The sequence below is a fragment of the Adiantum capillus-veneris genome, chromosome 1 (genome assembly GCF_014529385.1).
Source record: "Adiantum capillus-veneris isolate H3 chromosome 1, ASM1452938v2, whole genome shotgun sequence".
Taxonomy (NCBI): Eukaryota; Viridiplantae; Streptophyta; class Polypodiopsida; order Polypodiales; family Pteridaceae; genus Adiantum; species Adiantum capillus-veneris.
The window spans coordinates 69,994,360-70,015,966 of record NC_140931.1 but is presented as its reverse complement, the minus strand read 5'-3'; the positions used below and the strand labels follow the sequence as shown (position 1 = coordinate 70,015,966).

The 21,607-nt window shown below is 40.9% G+C and overlaps 1 pseudogene; it reads right to left on the bottom strand.

Moving 5' to 3' along the window:
* LOC147464935 (uncharacterized) overlaps positions 1-21,607 on the bottom strand; it is a 91,202-nt pseudogene that overhangs the window by 50,284 nt on the left and 19,311 nt on the right.

The window sequence follows — 21,607 nt, the reverse complement described above, 5'->3', positions numbered from 1 at the left end:
TCCTTACTTACTTTCACCTTATCTACCATCAATAATGCTCTCTTTTGAGCCCACACCCATGACTCAAGCAGACAAAGAAGGCCCACAATGTTTTGATATTCAAAAAAATCATAATCCTGATTTGTTAGCTTGTAAATTAGGATTTTCAATAATCTTTATGAGGGGTCTCCAACCTATAAATAGGCCCCTCTCCTTCTTGTAAAACAACCTCCAACATCTCACATAGCACCCCAACACTCTATGCGTGAGGAGAGACGTAGGTGTAGCAACCACTTGTGAGCTTCACTCTTGGTGTGAGAGAAGCCTTCAAGATACACATTGCAAGTGAGAGAGCGTGAGTTCCACAAATCTCAAAACCACTATTGTATATGCTCCTTCATCATCAATAAATTGAGGTTTGGTGCATCAAAGGCGTGATTCGACGTTCAAATCTTCGTCCTTCCATTTGTGCAATACGGTTTGTTGAATTCAAGGTGACTTGTGTATTTTGAGTTTTTATCGGTTGATCTTGATTTTAGAAAGTGTTTTAGTGTGTTTTTCATTGCCAGTTTTTTGTCCATTGTAAGAGGGTATTGTGGTGAGAGGTCTCCCACAGCCTAAGACAGTGTGTGTGTGTGTTTTGGCAATGTTTAGCAATCACTAAGCATTGAGTGATTTTTGTACAAGCTCTACGATAGCATCATAACGAACCATCTGCATTTGCAAGTCACAAATAAGGTATTACGCAAGATCCTTTCCTCTCTCTCTTCCCTTTGCTCTAGCTCTCTCTGGTCCATTTCATGTGTGTCTTGGTGTGAGGTTGCTTGTGTGTGTTGTGTGGTGCATCTTCTTGGTTGTGCCAAAATCTCTCTTGCGTCCTAGTTCGCATACCATAACTAGGTGGTGCCCCTATCTTGTTTGGGTTTGGCTGTGGGTTTGTTGTTTTGTTGTGCTTGTGGTTGCCCCAGCTCCAATTGAGCAGCACGGGAGCCTTGAGGGGTGTTTAGAGGTCGCCTCTCTTGTTGCCCGCCCCGGACCGCCTCAATACCTTAGGGTTAGCTTTATTAAAGACCTCCAAAGGTTAGTGTTAAGAGTACTTTGACCTTAGGCAAGCTAGGGTTGTGCTTGAGGTGGGAGCCCGGGCCCCCAAGCTTGAGGTGCATGTCGTGCTTGTTGACTAAGGTGCTTGAGGTGCTTGCTGACTAAGGTACTTGAGGTGCTTGAGGTGCTTAATGACTAAGGTGCTAAGGTGCTCCATGACTAAGGTGCTTGAGGGGCTCAAGGTGTCCAAAAGTCAACAAGTATCCCTACTCATGGGCAAGCGAGCCCTCATTGTAGGAGCACGGAGAGAACACACACACACACTCGCACAAGTCAAGACTTGCCTAAAGAAGCAACAAGGACACATGTCAATTTCCTCATCATGTTGCCGTCATAAGGTGCCTAAATCCTATTGGTTGGCCTCTCAAGGGGTCCAATGATAATATAGAGAATTTAATTAATTGTTTATGCCTTTATCAAGTCCTCTCTCTCAGAGCGCAAAGGGGGACACTTGTCCCAAGGCTAGCATGGTTGCTTGATATGCACTCTGCATGTGACTGGCTAGTCTTGTAGGGGTCCAATCAACTTCCAGCATGTGCTACAAGGGGGTGTCGACCAAGGAAGCTAGGGGCTAGCTTGGGAGGTATAATCTCCCCCCCCCCCCCCCCCCCCCCCCCCCCCCCACACACACACACTCTCTCTCTCTCTCATTTTTTGAGGTGCAAAGTACAAGAGCTCCATCTCCTTCTCCAAGCTTGTTGAGAAGTTGAGAGCCTACACCAACACTCTTGGCTATGGAATGCAAATCCAACCAAGAGCCATGCTTCAATGCGTAAGCTTGTCATCTTTTTCATCATCATTATTATGCTATTAAGATATGCTATGCAACAAGAGTGATGATAAGTGAGGAACTATCTATTTTCCGTATGTTAATTCTTCTTCCTCTTCACCACCCTCATTCCCCTCTAGCTCTCTCCACCTTCGAAGGTGTTTGAGGCCTTGGGGACTAAGGCCAGGATGGTCAATGCTTTTACAAGACTATGTTATGCTCGTGATGCATGAAGCTTTTCATCTTCATTGCATCACCTAGGTCACAAGGAACACAAAAAATTGTATTGTACCAAGTCTCTCTTGATGTGAGAATCTATAATACAAAATCCTATTGGAGGGGGGCGGCTCCACATAAATTCGATCCTCAACTGTTGTCAAGTTCTCTCTAACTCTCTCTCTTGCAAAAGTATTGTTCATGCCAAGTTAATTAATTATATGGTTAAGTTGTTGCTGTTAATTAAGTTCAGCCTCTATGTTCTCAAATTAGTCTCAAACAAATGCTCACTCTAATTCTCTTAATTCCGTTATTATCGAAGTTCTTAAGCCATTTCCATTACATGATGGAAGCGGGTTTAAGCCTAATAGTGGGGTGAGATTTAAGTACCCCCCTTCATCCGCAGTTTAAAAGTGCCGGCCACAACTCATTAGGTGGAGGCTATGTGTCCGTAACCCATAGCTCCAACAACTGAAGGGTGGAGACACTCCACTATTTCCCACAACCTTTAATGGCTCTCGTACTTCAAGAGTGAATCCACAACCCATCACGGCTCCCATAGTTCAAGAGTGCAGCTTGAAAATTTGCAAGGCAGCTCCAATGTCAGAGGAGCAATAGAGAAAACTCTAGTATTATAAAGTAGTATCTTCCAATTAGTGGCTACCATCATCGACCTACATGGCAACTCAAGGGGTTGTCTAGAAGCAATAGTTGTAAGCTTGTGCTCCATGGTGCCAACATGGAGAAGATGGTGAAGAAAAGGAGGAGGGAGGCCATAGTTTCATGGATTTGGAGCCACGTGGATTCCTCACTCCAATTTTTTTAAAAATAGAATATAGATAGCGATATTTTGATCCACGCTACTTACTCTCAAGAAGATGCACAAAGCTTGTAAACAAGGGAAATGGTCTTTCTACTGAGGCGGTAAAGCCGTCATCCAAGAATTTTGAACTCCTAGACCAGTGCCTTCGTCTCTTGACCCCCCCTAGGATTTTCTATTTTCCTTTTTCCTCTTTTTCCTTCCAATGGACCTTGAGTCCTTAACTAATATGTATCTCTCTGAAGTCCCATTGTAATGATCTCTTTTTTATCTCATGGGTTGTATGTGACCTCCAAGGACAATAATGAAATCAGTCTATCTATCTATCTATCTCTCTCCCCTCTTCTTAGCCTAGCCCAATACACAAATATAGGCACGTAGTAGGGTTTGATACTGCCAGCATTTTATATTGAAAAACATTACCAAGCCAATGTACCATTGATGTCCCACCCTTCAGTTGTGCTGATGAGCATGCGATATGGTTGCTCAACAATAAGGTGTGGTCTAGCAATGTGCTTTGCACCCCCCACCCCCCACATGTCCCTCATGCTTGCTAGTATTGATAGAATCCACACATGTTGTTGCTATTGGTTTGAGAGGCGGTAAAAGCTGGCAATGGTGGAAGAAGTGAGCACATCATTTGAGCCTTCTACATTCTACTCTGTTGTCTCTTGTTGTCATGCATAGGGTAGAAAAAGGCAAGTTTAATGGCATTGTTAGGTCCAAAAGAGGTCATGGCAATCTCTCTCTCTCTCTCTCTCTCTCTCTCTCTCTCTCTCTCTCTCTCTCTCTCTCTCTCTCTCTCTCTCTATCTATTTATCTATCTATCTCGTGGTGCCACTCTCCCAACATTCGGCCGATTGATTAACTTGGTCCACCATTTTTGGACGTTTTTTGAACGCTTGGCCAACTAAGCCACTGCACTCAAATGCCATCCTCCATGTGTTTGCAAACGGCCACACACTAGAGTAACATTTTCCCCCTCCAATAGCTCTGCTCCAGTGCTACACTAGGGTATGTTCCTCTCTCTCCTCTCTCTCTCTCTCTCTCGCACACACACACACACACACACACACACACACACACACACACACACACACACACACACACACACACACACACACACACACACACACACACACACACACACACACACACACACACACATGATGTACAAAAATTGCAGCCAAGGGGGATTTCCCTTCATGCACGTGCATGATGTTGAGAAGTTGGTGTGCTTGCCACGAAGGTACCGTACCTCTGGTTGTGAGAGCTTGTGAAGAGGTAGCAAAGGATTCACTCCATGAAGTGTGGTGTTTGGTGGTGAATTAAAGTCCACTCATAGAAGACTCTCTCTCACCCTCTCATGTACACATAGAACTCTCAAAATAAGACAAAGATGAAACATCCAAGCTTTGATAATTTATAATCAAGGGTAGGATGATAGGATTTATTGATGCATTTATAGCGGCTAATATTTGTCTTCCAAAAAAACCCTGAATTTTTCTTTGACAAAACCTTGAATTTTTCTTTGACACTTTAATTTTATACTCACAAAGATCTATATATTTTGCCGAGTGATTGGAATGAGTTGTGTATATAATTCTTTATGGATCATAATCGATCAAGACTCACTCTCTAGAGCAAAATAATTATGTGTACATCAAATGAGTTAGAGTAATCTAGGAGTGGTAGAATAATGGGGAGTGGAGAGAGAAAAAATTATTGTAATCTTTCATATCCAAAAAGAAATACAATTATTTTTTGGAGGTTAATTTTTTGAATTAAACGCACATTAACCCTAAGAGATTGTACATTATGGAAAGGATGAAAGTTGGCATTGTGTGGGTTATTCATTTTAGATAATATAAGCATATAGAAAAGGATCTGGTTATGTCCGGTAGCTAAAGATAGAGGTAGAGGCTTATGTAGAGATAGATAGGTGATTATGGAGCAAGATAGTTGGAAAGATAAATTAGCAAAGAATGTAAGGGAGAGAGAGATAGATTTGGTTAGTGAAGGAGATAAAGTTAGAGATATAGGTTGGATTAGAGATGGAAAAGAAAACAACAAGAAGCCAACAAAACCTCAAAGTAAAACAGATTCTACTTGAAAAACCCTTCGGTAGGTATTCGCCATTTTGATGGAGACATAAGAAGAGGGAAGGCCTCAAGCCTTGATTGATGCACCAAGTTCAAGTCCTTCTTTGATTAGAGTTGATCTTCAAAGATTACTTACAAGATTGGCTAGTCTTTCTCAAGAAGCAAGTGTAGACTTAGGCTTATATTTATGACTAAGTACAATTAGAAATTAATTCTCTCACTCCCTAATGAATTGTTTTCAAGGAAGAAGAGGTCCCCTTTTATAGGTGAAGGGAACCTCCAAGGGTTACACAAGAAAGAGAGGATCCAGTGTGAACAGGAAATGGAAAAGTTTGAAATGGGTTCTCCCTGCATGATGTGGGCAGACTAGGGTCCACCATTTTGACCATATCTCCTCAACCATGGGTCCAAATAAAACAAAAAATCCAGCTCATAATTTATGACCCCCATTTTATATGCTTTGTCCAATTTGGATTGGAACCTTGTGTTGAAAAAATATCAAAATAAGGCACCTTTCTGGCATCAAAGGGATCCCCTTAGCTTAGAATTTCATTTGATTCCAGTGGACATCTCATGCTATATGAAAGCATGAGATTTATTCTTGACAAATTTTTGTAAGCATCCTTTCAATAATGCATTAAAATAGGAGTATCTTTGAAATCTTATCACCGAATTGTCATTTTCATAATTGATGATCGACATCGGCAACGAAGGTGTAAAGAAAACAAGTAAAGGAGAAGAGGATTGGTAGTCATTTTTGACAATCTACACAAGGTAAGTCCAAGATTCTTCAAGGCTTCACCATCTCAAGGATTCCTACTTCATTCACCATCTCCTTTTGCCATCAAACTCATTCTACCCATTGTAAGTTGTACCACTAACTTTTGAGTGATTACTAATACTAACCACTAACCTTGTTGTAAAAAATGCACCCTCTACTATCCGCTAAAGTAGGCACTCCCAAGTTATTCACTCAAACCTCTCTTCTTTAAACCTCAATAATTCTTTGTCCTTGAGCCACATTCATGCGACTCAAAGGAAAAGAGAGACCCACTCTCATTTTAAAATAAAATAAAAATCATAATCCATGTTGCTCTTATTAAAATTGATTAGGTTTAATCCTAATCGGGGCTTCCAAGAACCTATAAATAGAGTCCTTCTCTTCTTTGTAACAAAGGATTGCACACATAATATAGCACTTTCCAGCCCTAGTTGTGTGAGGAGATTGTGAGCTTTGAGAGCTCTCTATCACATTATAGTCGTATGTGTATAGAGATGCTTTGAGGCTATTGAGAGGAATTGAGTGATGTCCTACTGTCCATCACATTTGTAGCTTCCACTTGCTCATAAATAAGATTGATAGTTTGCAAAATCAACTCGACAATTCGGTTCAATGGCTTATATAAGGTGATCTTGTCCTCAAGATTATTTGTATCCTTTCATTCTTTGTGGTTTTAAGGGTCTTGTTGAATTGTTTGCCTAGGACTAATTGTAAGAGGGTGATATGGTGAGAGGGCTCTCATAACCCTACGAAAATGGTATAATGCCAATAAGATCAAGCATTATGTTGTCTCTCTATTTTTTTCTAAGCTCGAAAGCATCTTATCTTTTATGCCAGGATCTAGTTGTTCAAGTTGATTTGTACTCTCTACCTTACTCTCTCCCAAATCCCTACGGTTGTGAAGGACTATGTTTGGTGTGTTGGTGTGGCAATTTTACATTCTTCTCTTTGCACGTTGGGCTACACACTATTTGCGTCCTAGTTCGCATCCATAACTAGGTGGTGCCCCTTTCTTTGGTTGGGTTTGGTTGTGGGTTTTTTGTTGTCTTGTGGGCCCTTAGTTGCCCGAGTCCCAATTGAGCAGTATGGGAGGCTTGAGGAGTGTTTAGAGGTCGCTTCTCTTGTTGCCCGCCCCGGACCGCCTCAATTTTGGTGCCCCCACGGAGGAGGGCTTGTGTATGTTTTGGTGTAGGTTCAACCTTAGAATAGTCAAGTATGATTCTTTCATTCCCATTGTAAGGAAAAAGATACACATAACTGTTAGTACTTAGTTGCAATTTCAACGTGTAATTTGTAAGATTTTAAGTCCTCGTAGGTTGGCCGAGATAAGTGCTTGGGTAAATCCTTTTATTTTGCCTCTCATTAGGTACAATATTAGCTTAGACTTCTATATTTTTGTGTTATTTTAAGCATTAGGACATGCATAGGCCATGGATAATAGCCCAAGAATAGAGGTTTTTTCCTTTCATTTCACTCTACGCATTAGAATAAACATTACAATAAGTAGAAAAAATCATTTTTAACAACGTATGGTGTTCATGTTTGGTGCCCAAAGAGTAGGAGAAATTTTCGCATCACCAAACCCTGCCATCTTGCCTCTTGTTGATTATCATAGGTCATTTGATGTGCATATTTTTATTTTGTTGTAGAATAAATTGCAATTAATGTGTAAATCTTTTCAAAAAATAAAAACAAAAACGTATTGTCACTTTGAAATTTGAAGAGAGTGATAGGAGATATTGAATGCTTAGAAATGTTTGAAGTAGTCCTTAGAAAAGATGTTAGCACTTGGTTTGACTCTCTATCTCAGGATGTTAAGGAAAACTATAAGGAAGTTGTTGATCATTTCAAGAGATATTTCTTTGACCCCCAAAACTACTCAAAAGCTATGGCAAGACATCGTTTCTCGCAAAAAAAAAAGGCCTTAGATGACTACTACATGTATAAACAAGGGTTTCTACGTCTTTGGGCTGTATGGGTGAGAAATGTTGCTAACCCTAGTGATGGTGCATAGTTCCTAAAGAAGGAAACGTTCATAGCCGGTCTCTTTTCCACAATCAAGATAAAAGTCGAGGCGGGTTCATCTGCTACCTTTCATGCAATTGAAACTAGGGCTATTAAGAAGTATAGGAAACTCAAGTGTCTAAGAGTAGAGGTTCCAATAGAGGGTCCTAGACCAAAGGAAAAATTGCAAGCATCAAAATCTAGAGAGATTCCTGAGGTAACAACTGAGGTGATTGAGAAGCTAAATGAGTCCTTGGAGCAACTTGTCAATTCACCTTGCACAAGCTGTAGGTCCCAAGGGACAAACAAAGAAACCAGAAGAGTGAGAGCCACAATCTAGGAAACTTTTGCAATGTTGGAATTGCAAAGAGTCTAGAAATGGGATGTATAATTATTTTTGGCCCCATGGGGAGCCATGGAGACCTAACTTGAATTACCCAGTGATGAATGCAGGTGAAGGAACTAGTCAACAACCAAATCTTCTACAAAGGCCAAATGGAGCAAGACCACCTTCATGAGGAGTGGAAGGAGTTCCACCTTTGCCATATCCAAATGTGCATGTGGTAGAGGTGACAAATTCAAATGAGATTGACATGGAAGCAAATGGCATTAAGCGTGGGTGGGGAAGAGGTAAGGAGAAAGAAGGAGTCATGTCACAAAGTAACCATGGATGAGAGAAGAAGGCGAAGGAGACCAAGGAAGCCAAGAAAACTCGATGTCGTATCAACCTCCAAGACTTACCCCTTAGACATGGCATGTCTCCATACAACTTGTTGTAAGACATGAGAGGTAAGGGTCCTAATATCTCATGGCCTCAGTTTCTTGCATTATGTCCAAAAGCTAGGAGGGATTTAAAGAAGAAAGGTAAAAGAGAGTATTCTTGTTGTAAAAATTGCACAAGCTAAAATGAATGAGGATATTACACATGTGCTAGATTGTTACATCCAAGGAAGATTGGTTAGGAAAGGTCTAGTGGATGGGGATGAACAGATTTGCATCATGACATGCAAAAACTAGGCATGCACATCCATAAGATGCCTGAAATCAAAGTCAATATGGAAAACAATAGCAAGGCTAGGTACGTAGGCATTTGTAAAAATGTTTTTGTGGAGGCGTTTGGCATTAAGAAGGCACTAGATTTTTTGTTATGTCAACCAAGGGACGTGGATATCCATTTATCCTAGGAAGACCATGGCTAATGAAAATGCAAGCTTTGTAGGATTGGGAAATTGGAAATTTGATATGCAGGAATGACAATCATAATAAGGTTTTCTTTGACATGAAGGAGCAACGTCAAGAGGAGATCCATGAAGAATCATTGCAAAGTGAGACGGAGGAAGACTGGACTGATAACACTTCAGAAGAAGAAGGTAGCGGTGGTAGCACTACAGAAGAGGAGTCTTCTATTGAATTCATGGGGGTAAGGTTTAAGCCAAGCAACCAAGAGACCTCTTGCCTAGGCTTGGAGGAGGTAGGTACTCAAGAGAACCAAGGTGTGCAAAACGAAGGGATGCTATCAACCACACTTATAAAGGAAGAAAGAGGGGAGTCCAAATGTTTACTAAGGAAGTTTACTAGGATTTTTGTTAAAGAATACACCAACGTGTGTAGAGTAGATGATGTTCAACATAAGATCAGGCCACACCTAAGGCTCAAAAGCTACGAAGGCTAGGAATCATCAAGGACCATACTTTACTCAAGGAGGTAAGAAAGCTTCTAGCAACAAGTTGCATTTACCCAGTGGAGAATTCAGAGTGGGTCTCTCCCGTTGTTGTCACTCCCAAGAAGAACAGCAAGTGGAGGGTGTGTATGGATTACCGTCCATTGAATGAGGCAACAAAAAGAGACCACTCTCCCCTCCCATTTCAGGATGAGATACTAAATGAGGTAGCTGGTCACGAGAAGTACACTATGTGTGATGGCTACTCAGGTTACTTTCAAATAAGTAATGCATTGGAGGATCAGTTGAAAACAACCTTCATTACTCCTTGGGATTGTCATGCTTTTAGAGTCATGGCGTTTGCCTTAATAAATGCTCCTTTAACTTTCCAACGCTTCATGAACATGGTGTTTCAAGCATTTTTGGAAAGTCCATTAGGGGTTTTATTGATAATTTTTGCATTTATAGCTCGTGCCACATAGGTGAGGATGAAGTGATCTTGCTTGGTCACAAAGTTTCTTACAAAGGCATCGAAGTGGATCCTTCAAAGGCAAAGGCTCTTATTGAGTTACCATCACCCAAGAGTCTTAAGGAGGTCATCTTGTTCATTCAAAAGGTGAAGTATATGTCACACTTCATTCATTAGCATCGGAGTTACTTCACCCCTTGCAAAAATTGACACAATAAGCCGAGTTTGTTTGGTCTGATGAGATTGAAGAATATTTTTGTAACATCAAAGTCATTCTGCCAGAACTACCAACACTTATGCCTCCTTGTGGGGAGTACACATTCTTTGTTATCTCTAGTGTTGGGAAGAAACAATTGGTGTTGTTTTGCTACAACAAGATCCCCACAGTACGAGTTGCGACCCATCTACTTGCTAGCACAGTCATGAATACCTTGGAGAGAGGCTACACAGAGGTAGAACTCATGATGCTTTCTCTCATGTTTGCGGTGAAAAAGTTTAGATCCTACTTGCTACCAAAACCTTTTGTAATTCTCACTACAAAAAATTTGTTCTCTTGGGTGTCATCTCAAATGAATCTTAGTATTAGGATCTCTAAGTGGATTATGAAGTTGCAAGAGTTTCATACTCTTTCAAAGTAGAAGATTGTGTGCGTGCACAATTGGCACAGATTCTCACTTATAGGGTGCATGAAAAGGAGATTAAGGTGCCTGAAGTAAAGACCCTACCATTGCCACCACCTAAAAGTATTCCTAATGCTTTTACCTTGTTCTTTGATGGAGCTTTTTGACAAGCCATAGGAAAAGCAGGGGGAGGGCTAGTGTTGCTCAAGCCAAGTGGAGAGGTGGTCATGAAAGAGAAGGTCAATCTACCAGGTTCATTTAGCAACAATGAAGCAAAATACGACACACTACTTCATGGTTTAAAGATGTGCACTGGCCAAGGTATACAACGTCTCATGGTAAAGGGGGATGCACTTCTCATTATGAAGCAGATTTTAGGCTTTTGGACATGCAAGAATGAAAGATTCAGGACAAAAGTTCATGCCATTCCTAGGTTGTTTAAATAGTTTGAAGAAGTGCAACTATATCATATTCCTAGGAAACAAAATGAAGATGCAGATTTACTTGCACAACAAGCAGTTACAAGTGTTGAGAAAGAAGTGCAGGTCATCATGGTGGCAGCAGTTGTCAAGCAACTGAGATACCAGGGATTGGTGTCATTGGCTTCCATTCTTGGCTACATTTTGGAGGGCGAGTTTCAACAAAATTTCACAAAATCTTAGAAGAGGATACTCATGAAGAAGGAAAGTTTCTATCTCTTCTTAGAAGGCTCTCTATCTCAAAGAGCGAAGGATCAAGTGTGCAGAAGAGTACCAACCATAGAGTAAATTCCAGCCATTCTAAAAGGTTTGCATGAGGAAGCATGTGGTGGTCATTTCGCCCAAGAGTTAAATGTGAACAAGATTTTGCTCGTGGGTTATGTTTGGCCAAGAGTGCATGTGGATGTCCAGCATTGGTGTAAAAGTTGTCACAGCTATCAGGTAAATGGAAATATAAGATTGGTGGTCCGTAGTCCAAGGTAGATTGTGCTTGCAAATGGACCCTTTGAAAAGTGGGACATTGATGCTATGGGTCCTCTGCCTAGAACAAAAAATGGTAAACTCTACATTCCAGTGGCTGTAAATTACATGACTAGGTGGGTAGAGGTTCAAACTCTGGCAAGGGTACATGGAAAAATAGTGAGCATTTTGTCTACACTAATATTTGTTGCAGATTTAGCACACCTTTGGATATTGTTTTTGATAATGGTCCAGGATTCAGGAAGGGTTTACTCACGGAATTTTGTGAAGAGCTTCACATTCTACATCCTCATAGCATACCCTACAACCCACAGTCAAATGGTTTGGTGGAGAAGGCTAATGGTATCATTGCAGGCATCATTAGGAAGATGGTGCAAAACAAGAAAAATTTGTGGGGTGACTCCTTGGATGCTACCATGTGGGCGTATCAAACCACATATAGGAAAGCCACTGAGTTTACTCCATTTCACTTGGTTTATGGTCAAGAGGATTTGCAGCCTATCGAGCTCAACATCCCAACAATACGGTGTCATGTTGTGACACGTACATAGTGGAAACGAATGCTACAAGATCTATCTTGCAACTTTTTAGATACATAAGTATATTTTCTATAATGTACATATGCATATCTAAGTATAATAGTAAGTTTTTATCTCATCCTATTATTTATCTCAAGGGTAACATATTCTTTCTTTACCGTCAAAAAGTACTATGGGAAAAGCGTCAATAGCTTCGCCTCTTTAACTTGGGGCAGAAATCATTAATTTTTTCTTTCTTCTATCTCATTATTATCTCACACCATATCTAGATCCTATATCTAGGGTAACTTTCGATATATATGTATATAAATTGTATCCTATTTTTCTTATATTTCTTTTTAATAACTACTAAGAAGGAATCAAATCCTAATGGGACACTAGCTTGCATGATTCTCAAAGATACACCTATTTTAATGCATGATTGCAAGCATGACTACAAAATTGTGTTAAGGATCAATGTCATTCTTTCATATTGCATGAGGTGTCCATTGGAATCAAATGAAAGTCTAAACTAAGGGGGCCACAAGAAGACTTTTGCTTCCAAAACTATACCCTATTTTGATTATTTTTTTACACAAGGTTCCAATCCAAATTGAAAAATGTATATACAATGGGAGTCGTAGCTTCTGAGGTGAATTTTTTGCTGCTATTTTTATTTCTTTTTTTGGAGCCACAATTGAGGAGATATCATCAAAATAGTGGACCCTAGTCTGCCCACATCATGCAGGGATAGCTCATTTCAAACTTTGTCTGTTCCTATTCACACTGGCTCTTCTCTTTCTTGTGTAACCCTTGAGGGTTTCCTTCACCTATACAAGGGGACCTCTTCTTCCTTGAAATTCATTCTTGAGGGAGTGAGAGTAGTAATGCCTAATTGTACTTAGCCATAGACATAATCCTAAGCCTACACTTACTCCTAGAGGAGGACTAGCCAATCTTGTAAGCTATCCTTGGAAGATAAACACTAACCAAAGAAGGACTTGAACCTGATGCATAAATCAAGGCTTCAAGTCTTCCATATTCTTCTCTCTCCATAAAAATGGTGAATAGCTCTTGAAGGGTTTGTCAAATAAAATGTGTTTTACTTTGATATTTTGTTGGTTTCTTGTTGTTTTCTTTTTCATCTCTAATACAACATATATCTCTAATTTCATCTCCCTCTCCAACCAAATCTATCTCTCTCACTCTTAGAAAGTCATTCTCTCTACAAATTCTTGGTTCTCCTTGTTACCAGTACATCTCTCCCCGTAGTATCCTTATTTGCCTACGGGCAAGACCAGGGCTTGGGAGAGAAATTCCCTTTTCTTCACTTCTCTCATATCTACATTTTTCACATACTAAAGCTATCATGGATGAATAATCCACATGATTTGAATTTCTATCACTTCCACTCTATGCGATCTGTTACAATTAACATACGGATTAGCCATAAGATACACTTTCACCAACGTATAGTGTTTCTCTTTGGCTCAGAAAAGCTCAATGAAATACGTTTTTTACCGGATCCCATCATACTAACCCTTATAGACTATAACTTTTCTTTTGACGTAAGTGTAGTTAGCTTGCTATGAACCAAGAGAATTTGTACACACAATTAATCCCAATCACTAGACAAAACATATATATTATGGTAAGCACAAACTTACAGTTCCAAAGAATAATTTGTAACCTGTTTGGTCAACAAAGATTGAACTCCATTAACTCATCTATTAACCCTTTCATATTACCCATGATAAAATACGACCATAGCCTTGATATTTTCATCTTTGTGCTGTTTTGATATTCTCTTTTGTGTTCTTTCTTTGTGTGTGTGAGTGCATGAGAGAACGAGTGGGGCTTCTTTGATTTCACTTTCTTCTAAACCCTAGAATTCATGGAATCTATGGTATAAATCCTTCATAAAGTTTTTGGAGTTCTCTCACAAAGTCTCACAACCAAAAGCCAGGTGATTTCCTGGCAAGACTGCAAACTTCTCGACTTATTTTTGGTGAACCCGACGTTGTCAGGAGTTTTTTGGAGCAAGGGATTGCGCATATGTATATACCCATGCATGGTGCATCAAATAAAGGATTTCCCATTTTCCAAATCCAGGTGGTTACGTGGGGCCCACATGTGTACAGGTAGGACAACATGTACATAGTGCATCGATTTTCACTATCACCAGTACCAGTGTGTTTTTTCTATAATAATGAGGAGTTGGTAGCGCATAAAACTTCTCGAGGAAGCTATATGCGTGCCGACGACATGAGGTAGGCAGGTGCATCACATGGCATCTAGTGGCGTCAGGAGGTCAAATAGGGTCAATACTTGCACGTGGATAAGTACGGACACAACGTGGGTGTTTTCTTGTGATAATTATGTAGAAAGATCATCATGAGGACCATTTTTGGGGCCACTTCACATGGTTGCGGGATGCGTTATTGGAAAAAACTTGAGTGCCAGGTGTGTGGAGGATGCAGCAGGGTGACAACTATGCACTGCGAGGTCAGTTTTTGGCCTGTTCGGGGTCTGTTTGAGGTCAACTAAAAGGCCAAGGGTGCCCAAGTTATAAAGCTAAGTGTGGGAACTGAAAAAACAGAGAGAGGACCAGAAAAAATGTGGAGAGAAGAGGAGGAACAGCCGCAACTGTGTTTTTGGACCCTGTTTTGGCCGTAAATTGCTCATCCGAGGTCGGATTTGAGAAATTTGACATTGTAGACTTGGGTTTTGGGCCGTTCCGGAAGTGATGGCACTGTCCATTTTTCCAAGTGGGTTGTGTAAGCCGAGTGGTGCCCCATAGTGTGTATGTGTATCATCCCAAGAGTGTGTGTCGGATCATTATAGAGGCGTTGTGTGTGTTTTCATCCCACTCACATTCTTTTGGCACCCCCACGGAGGATCTTCTTCTAGTACCTTCAGCTTTGGGATGACAGGCTGCAGATCACAGGTTACAGGTAGCTGGAGTACAATGATATACTAGCAGTGGTGTCACTTGCAGTTGTTGTGGGTATGCATCATTTGGCGCCTATTTGAGCGCATTGTCTACTTGATTGTACGTTACTTGTGGAAACTGCCATTGTACGCCTTTGTGGAGCCATATTTGGTTTTATTTGGAAATCCCAGCCATTTTTGAGACTTGGTCTGGAAGATAGTCATTTTCGAGACTTGACTATACGAGATTTGCATAACCCTTCGTGTGAGGGTCGATAGCGTGAGGTTTTATTGAGCTGGGGGATTCTCAAATGTGGAGATCCTTTCGGTGATATAGGTAGCTGGAGCACCCTTTTCGTGACCTCGCCATAGCCTATGTACTAGTGAGTCCTACTTGATGCTCGGGTTCTATTGTTGGCAGTTTATGCATACATATATAGTCTATATTTTGGGTTCTTACTGCTCTACTTCTGGGGAAACTCTGCGAAAATTTTTCCAACTTGTGATGGCTAGTTTTTTGGGTCTTTTGAGCCATTTATGCTGTTATGCTGCTGAAATTTGGGCAAAATCAGAGGATAAGATAGGTGTGCTTTCTTCGGAGCTGCATGGTTGACTTTAATGGATGATCAAAATGGCCCTCAATTCACTCCTTTTCATTTAACTCTGAGAATCCAGATAAATGTTCATGTGTCCAGGAAGATTTTTTTGCAGCAGCGCATAGTCTTTATGTTCGGGCCAAGAAGATTAAGAGAGATACTGGAATGTCCATTGCCTGTTGTAATTTCGATGATTAACTATGAAAACTCATTTGATGTGCATGTGTTTGTCCTTATCTAAAGTTGAGCTCCATTGAAGTTTCTGGGAATTGAGTCAGTCAAAAAGTTTGGGTTCTTGTACGTGTGTTCGAAGGGGTTCTCAAAGCGTCGTAACTTGGGTAGCCATGGCTTTCTCTTATCCGGAGTTTCATGGAAGAAGTGATGAAGATGTGGAAGACTTTTTGGAAAAGATGGAGGTTGCCTGTATTAGCAACCTGATTCATGACCCGGCGTAGATGTTATGTCTTCTCCAAATTTTTTTGAAGAGTGATGCATGAGTTTGGTCCAAGGCATTTGAAGAGGAGTTGCGTGTGGCTGATCCACCTATAAGATTGAGTTGGGACAATCTAAGGCATGGATTAGAAGTGGAGTTTGTGAAGACAGAAGATCCTGACAAAGTGTGGCAAGAAGTACAGGCTTTAGTGCAAAAGGAAGGTGAGCCAGTAGATGCGTACATACGTAAGTTCTCATTGGCATGGGAGCGAATGTGCAAGGCCTTAGCACCACAGGTACCCCCGCTTGACATGATGAAGAAGGACAGGTTCTTGGCTGGTCTTTGAGACGTTGGAGAGTGGAGCTAAAAAATCCTAGGGCATATGAAGATGCACTGGAGGTGGCAAGGAACAAAGAGTGGAAGCTGAGGAAAATGAGCCAGTTAGGGGTGGAGTCTTTGCCCATGAGGTCTGAATTTCAGCCTATGGACTCTTTACAAGGTCGCATGCCAGACGGTTCATCACGAACCAGTGGTTCCTGTTACTACTCAGGTTATGCCAGCAGTGGTCACTACATGTGTGCAAGATGATGGGCTAAGGCAAGAGATGAGGCAAGTGGTAGATTTAATGAAGAATCTCAGCCTAAACATGCTAGGTCAAGTGGGAAATAATCGAGGTCGAGGGAGGTTTGCAAATCAGCCAGGAGGTGAAGAGAGACCTACGAATGGTGTTGGACAAAGCAATGGTAGGTTCTCGAGGCAGACGCCCACATGTTATAATTGTGGAGAGTTGGGTCACATTAGCCCGTAATATGATAAGCCACCAAGGATGGGTGGAGACATGTATCCATTGCCAAGACAGGTGCTAACTAGGTCAAATGATTATGGCATTGAAATCAAGGGAGAAGAAGGAACCAGTGGATTAACCCAGGACGAAAAGGGAAAGACAAAAGTGCTAAGTGTAGTCACCTTGGAGAAGGCATCAAAGCTAGAGGATACATTAGTGATGCCTATTGGGAAGAGGACCACAAAGGACAAGGAAGGAAGAAATGCCCCAGGTCCTAGTAAGAAGAAGGGAAAGAGCCATGAAGGCGAGGATGTCAAGGCCAAGAGCAAAAGGAGGGCTCATCGCAAGTTTCATGTTTCAGATTTTCCACTATGGGATGGGCAATTAAGCTATGACTTGAAGGAGGATCTAACCAGCAGGAAGGCAGATGTTACTTTTGGGTAGCTTATAGAGATGGTGCCTAAGCTAAAGCGCCGGTGGAAGAGGATGGTTAACCCAATGGAGAGAGAGCCAGAGAGAGGTTCAGTAAAGGTGTTGGCAATGGATGAGCTACCAGACATTTTCCCAATAGTAGATGTGTGGCACAAAAGAAAAAATATGGGACAAGGTTATGTGGATGGCGGAGCCCAAATATGTGTCATAACGCACTCATGCGTTGAGAAGATGGGTCTTACAGTGACTAGGGTGTCAGGTTTCCAGATCAGATTGGCAAACCATCAGAAAGTAAAATGTTTGGGTGTTGTAAAGAGCTTAGAAGTGGAGGCATATGATGCAAAGGCAGTGGTTGATTTTCATGTGATGCTAGCGGGGTTGGGAGCATATCCTATTATGCTGGGCAGACCATGGTTACGTACAGTGGGAGTTGTTCAAGATTGGCGACGTGGTACAATTAGCCTCTATGGAAAGACAGGTGTCAAGAAGCTATATAATATGGACACAAGGAAACGATTGGAGGAGCTTTATGAAGATGAGGATGAATCTAGTGATGAAGACTATTCCACAGTGACTGATGAGGACAGTGATAGCACTACCAGTAGTGATGAGGATGCTGATGTTGCATTTCTTTTGATGGATAAAGGAATCCAGGGGTCGGGTTTAGTTGCATTTGCAAATGAGGCTGAAGATGAAAGCGAAGGGCCTTATGAAGTGATTGAAGGGCTGATGCAAACCAAGGTTGAATTTTCAAAGAAGCAGGAATTGATGACACAAATGATCAGTGGAGACCTCTCAGCTATGGAGAAGGAGATATATTTGGACATGCTGCCTAGTTTTCCTGATTTGTTCATTACTTCATATGAAGAGATGAGAGGGTTCAAAAGAGAAGAGATGCATATAGAACTGAAGGAAGGTGCTAAGCCAGTGCGGCAAAGGCTAAGAAGGATGGGTCAAGAGCAAATGGAAGCCTTGCGGGAAGAGGTGGACAAGTTATTGAAGGCAGGGTTCATAGTCCCTGTGGAGACCACAGAATGGGTGAGTCCTGTAGTAGTCAGTCCAAAGAAGGATGGGAAGTGGAGGATTTGTGTAGATTTTAAACCCTTAAACGCAGCCACTAAGAAGAACCCATATCCTCTTCCATTCATTGATCAGATCTTGGATTCAGTGGTGGCTGGTTATGAGAGGTACAATGTGTGTGATGCTTTTTCAGGCTATTTTCAATTGAAGTATGCTCTTAAAGATCGAACAAAGACAACTTTCATTATGCCATGGGGATGCTATTGCTACACGGTATTGCCATTTGGATTGCCAAATGGACCATCTTTCTATCAAGATAGAGAAAATTGGGCATTGGCACCATTCATTGCTAGTTGTGTTAAATCTTTTATGGATGACTTCTGTGTCTACAGCAGTAGGGCTAAAAACCATGAGAAGTTGCAGATGGTATTGGCAGGGTTGTCAGGAAAAGAGAAGTACTCCGCCCCATTTATAACAATGTCCTAATGGTCTTAATATAGCCTATTGTGTTCCACCTTGAGGTTATCCTTAATTCCCTATCCTTCTCAAAGGCTTTTTTATTGGCACTAGACTATAGTGCCACATCATTGGTGTGGGATGAACCTTTAAGAAACACAATACGTGGTGATAATGTCATTTCCATTGTATCATGGTATCATATGTCACGTATGGTTTATTGCATTTTTTATTATTGCATTTCTCCACAAAGCCACACCACGGAAGGGGGCGGGGGCGTAGTCTTTGATTTTCATTATTCTTGAGATCATGTTGTCACCAAAATTGAAATTTCCTAAGAACCCAAATGAGTTTATAATTATCAAGGTACAAATCTGATCCTATATGATTGATTTTTTGTGCTTACTCTTGATGGCATACTATCTCCCTAGTTGAAATTAGATATGAGCCCAAGAGAGCTTTAGCCGTTATAATCCGATTTTGATACTTGATTTTGTCTAGGTCATACGGCAACACTATGCCTAAGAATTGCTATAGGCTTTTGGTATGATTGAGTGGAGGCCGGTATCTACTTCAATGGATCCCAACCATAAGATCTCCCTATGTGAACTCCCATATATAGCTACTGTTACAAAGTATAGTAAGCTAGTCGATTCTCTTCTTTGGTTGTGAAGCACTAGTCTTGACATCAATTTCCTAGTCATAATTATTATAGCCAAGGTTGCAAGAATGCACACACACACACAACTTCTTGGAGATGGAGAAACTCAGGGCATACAACATAGGATATATTACTAAGCGTGTGAATACAAGATGAGTTATCCCTAGAGTGTTCGGCGTATATACAAAGCATGAGGGAGAAAAAACTTTTAGTGGGGGTGGGGATGCCCGAGTGGTCCTAAGCTTGTTAACACACATCAATACCATATACAAGAATAAAACAATACAAGGATGTTGACAAAGGCACACATCTATTATAGTGATTTGCAACTCAATTCTTAACTTATATGCTACAGATAGCACATGAGATGCTTCAGGCATTGGATGTGGACTAGCCTAGGAGCCTTCATAGAGCAAGATAAACGATTTGCAGAGCAAAATAATTGTCAGACCTAGTACAAGATACTAGGTAACATACTCCGCCAAGGTTGTTTGGAACTAGAAAGGACTCCATATTAGAAGTTGAGGCTAAAAGTGACTCCCATTGCTTGACCTTGAGTGAAGATGGGGCAGGAGTGTCCACTCCTTTGAATGCAAACATGTTGAACTTCTTGAGTAGGGATTGAATGTTAGACTCTTGGCTAATCCGGATGAAGCCCTTTGAAGGATGGTGCAACACTTACTCGCTTGGGTTTCATCTTTAGGTTGAGATACTTTTATAGACCAAATCTGATTTCTTTCTGGCAATGCTCATTGTGAGGCCATATATTTAGTGTATTGTCAGTGTCTTGAGTGACCATATCAAACAAACTTTAGCTAATTAAGTCAGTTGAGCTATACGTTGCTGCTAGTTGCCATTGAGGTCAAAATTTGGAGCTTTTGAACTCGAATGGGTGCTTTTCCCTTTTGCATAATCTCGTTTCTGCATACTTGCATTCGTAACAAGGGCTAAGAAAGTCTTGGAGAGAGATCGAAACACAACAACACAACAAGACAACAAGTCAAACAGTCCGAAAAATCCTTAGGCCTAATCCTTAGACTCAGGACTCTATTGGTTTTTTCTTCATTACAAGGAGGTTTGTCTACTTAAAGGTAAATAAGTTGATTTGTTCAAAAATTAGTGTGGGAGGCCCATGATTGCATTACAAGTTTCTGACTTTTTCACTAGTTGAGAAAAAGGGCACTTTTTCCATCGTTATCAAAACAAGTTGTCGATTTTTGCCAAGAGAAAAACGTGCCCTTTAACATGCAAAAGTTTGACTTTTCCAACCATCAATGCGAATAGCTATTGTAACATTTAATGGCCTAGTAACTTGTGTGTAGCGGAAAATAGCATGAATACAGTGAGGATTTCATTAGAATAGATTCTTGATGAGACTTACAAGACTGCTTGGGTGGAGAGAGCAACAAAAAGTATAACACCTAGTTAGATCACATGAACAATACTTCAAAAGAGAGAGACATTAAGCTATTGATAACAATTGAGGAGTGGATTTACATGGAGCCGGTCCCCCCCTCCAAAAGGCTTTGTATTAGAGTTTCTCCCATCAAGAGAGACATTTTATAATACAGTTTCTTGTGTTCCTTCAATAGTAGCTAGTCCAATGAACACGAAAACTTCACACACTAAGAAAAACATGAGAGCTAGCGCGGTATGAGAGTAGATTGAGAGGAAGAAGGAGTATTCTTACGAGAAAGATGTACATCTCCTCACATAATCACTCATATTAGCATAGCTTAGCTTAGTAATTAGCATGGTAGAGGAGATGAGCATGCATTGAAGCTTGGCTCTTGGTTGGATTTGCATCACAAAGCCAAGAATTGTTGGTGTAGGCCTCCCTTCTCACAAGCTTGGAGTAGGTTGTAAGCTTGCCATAAAGCTTGAGAAGGAGATAGAGAGTCTTCTTGCTCCACACATAGATTGTGTGAGTGTGTAAGTGAATAATGCCTTTGAAAAATCAGCCCCCTCTCTCTCTTGGTTGACCCCTCTTGCTATTTTCTCATGCTCACTCCCTATTGGACCTACCTATGCTCAGCCGATGGAAATTAAGCAGCATAAGTGATAGCCTTTTTACATGTGTCCCCCTTTCCCCTTTTGTGAGAGCTTTTGCTAATTAGTTAATGCAATTAAACTCTTATTAGACCCCTTTGCCTCTTGGCCAATAGGAATCAGGCAAGCCATTGGGCTATTGAATGCTCATTGGACCCCTTGGGAGACTACCCAATAGTCTTCTAGAGAGCTTTATTCTTATTGGTTCTTTTATTAAGTGCTTTTAAATTAATTAAACTAGACTTAC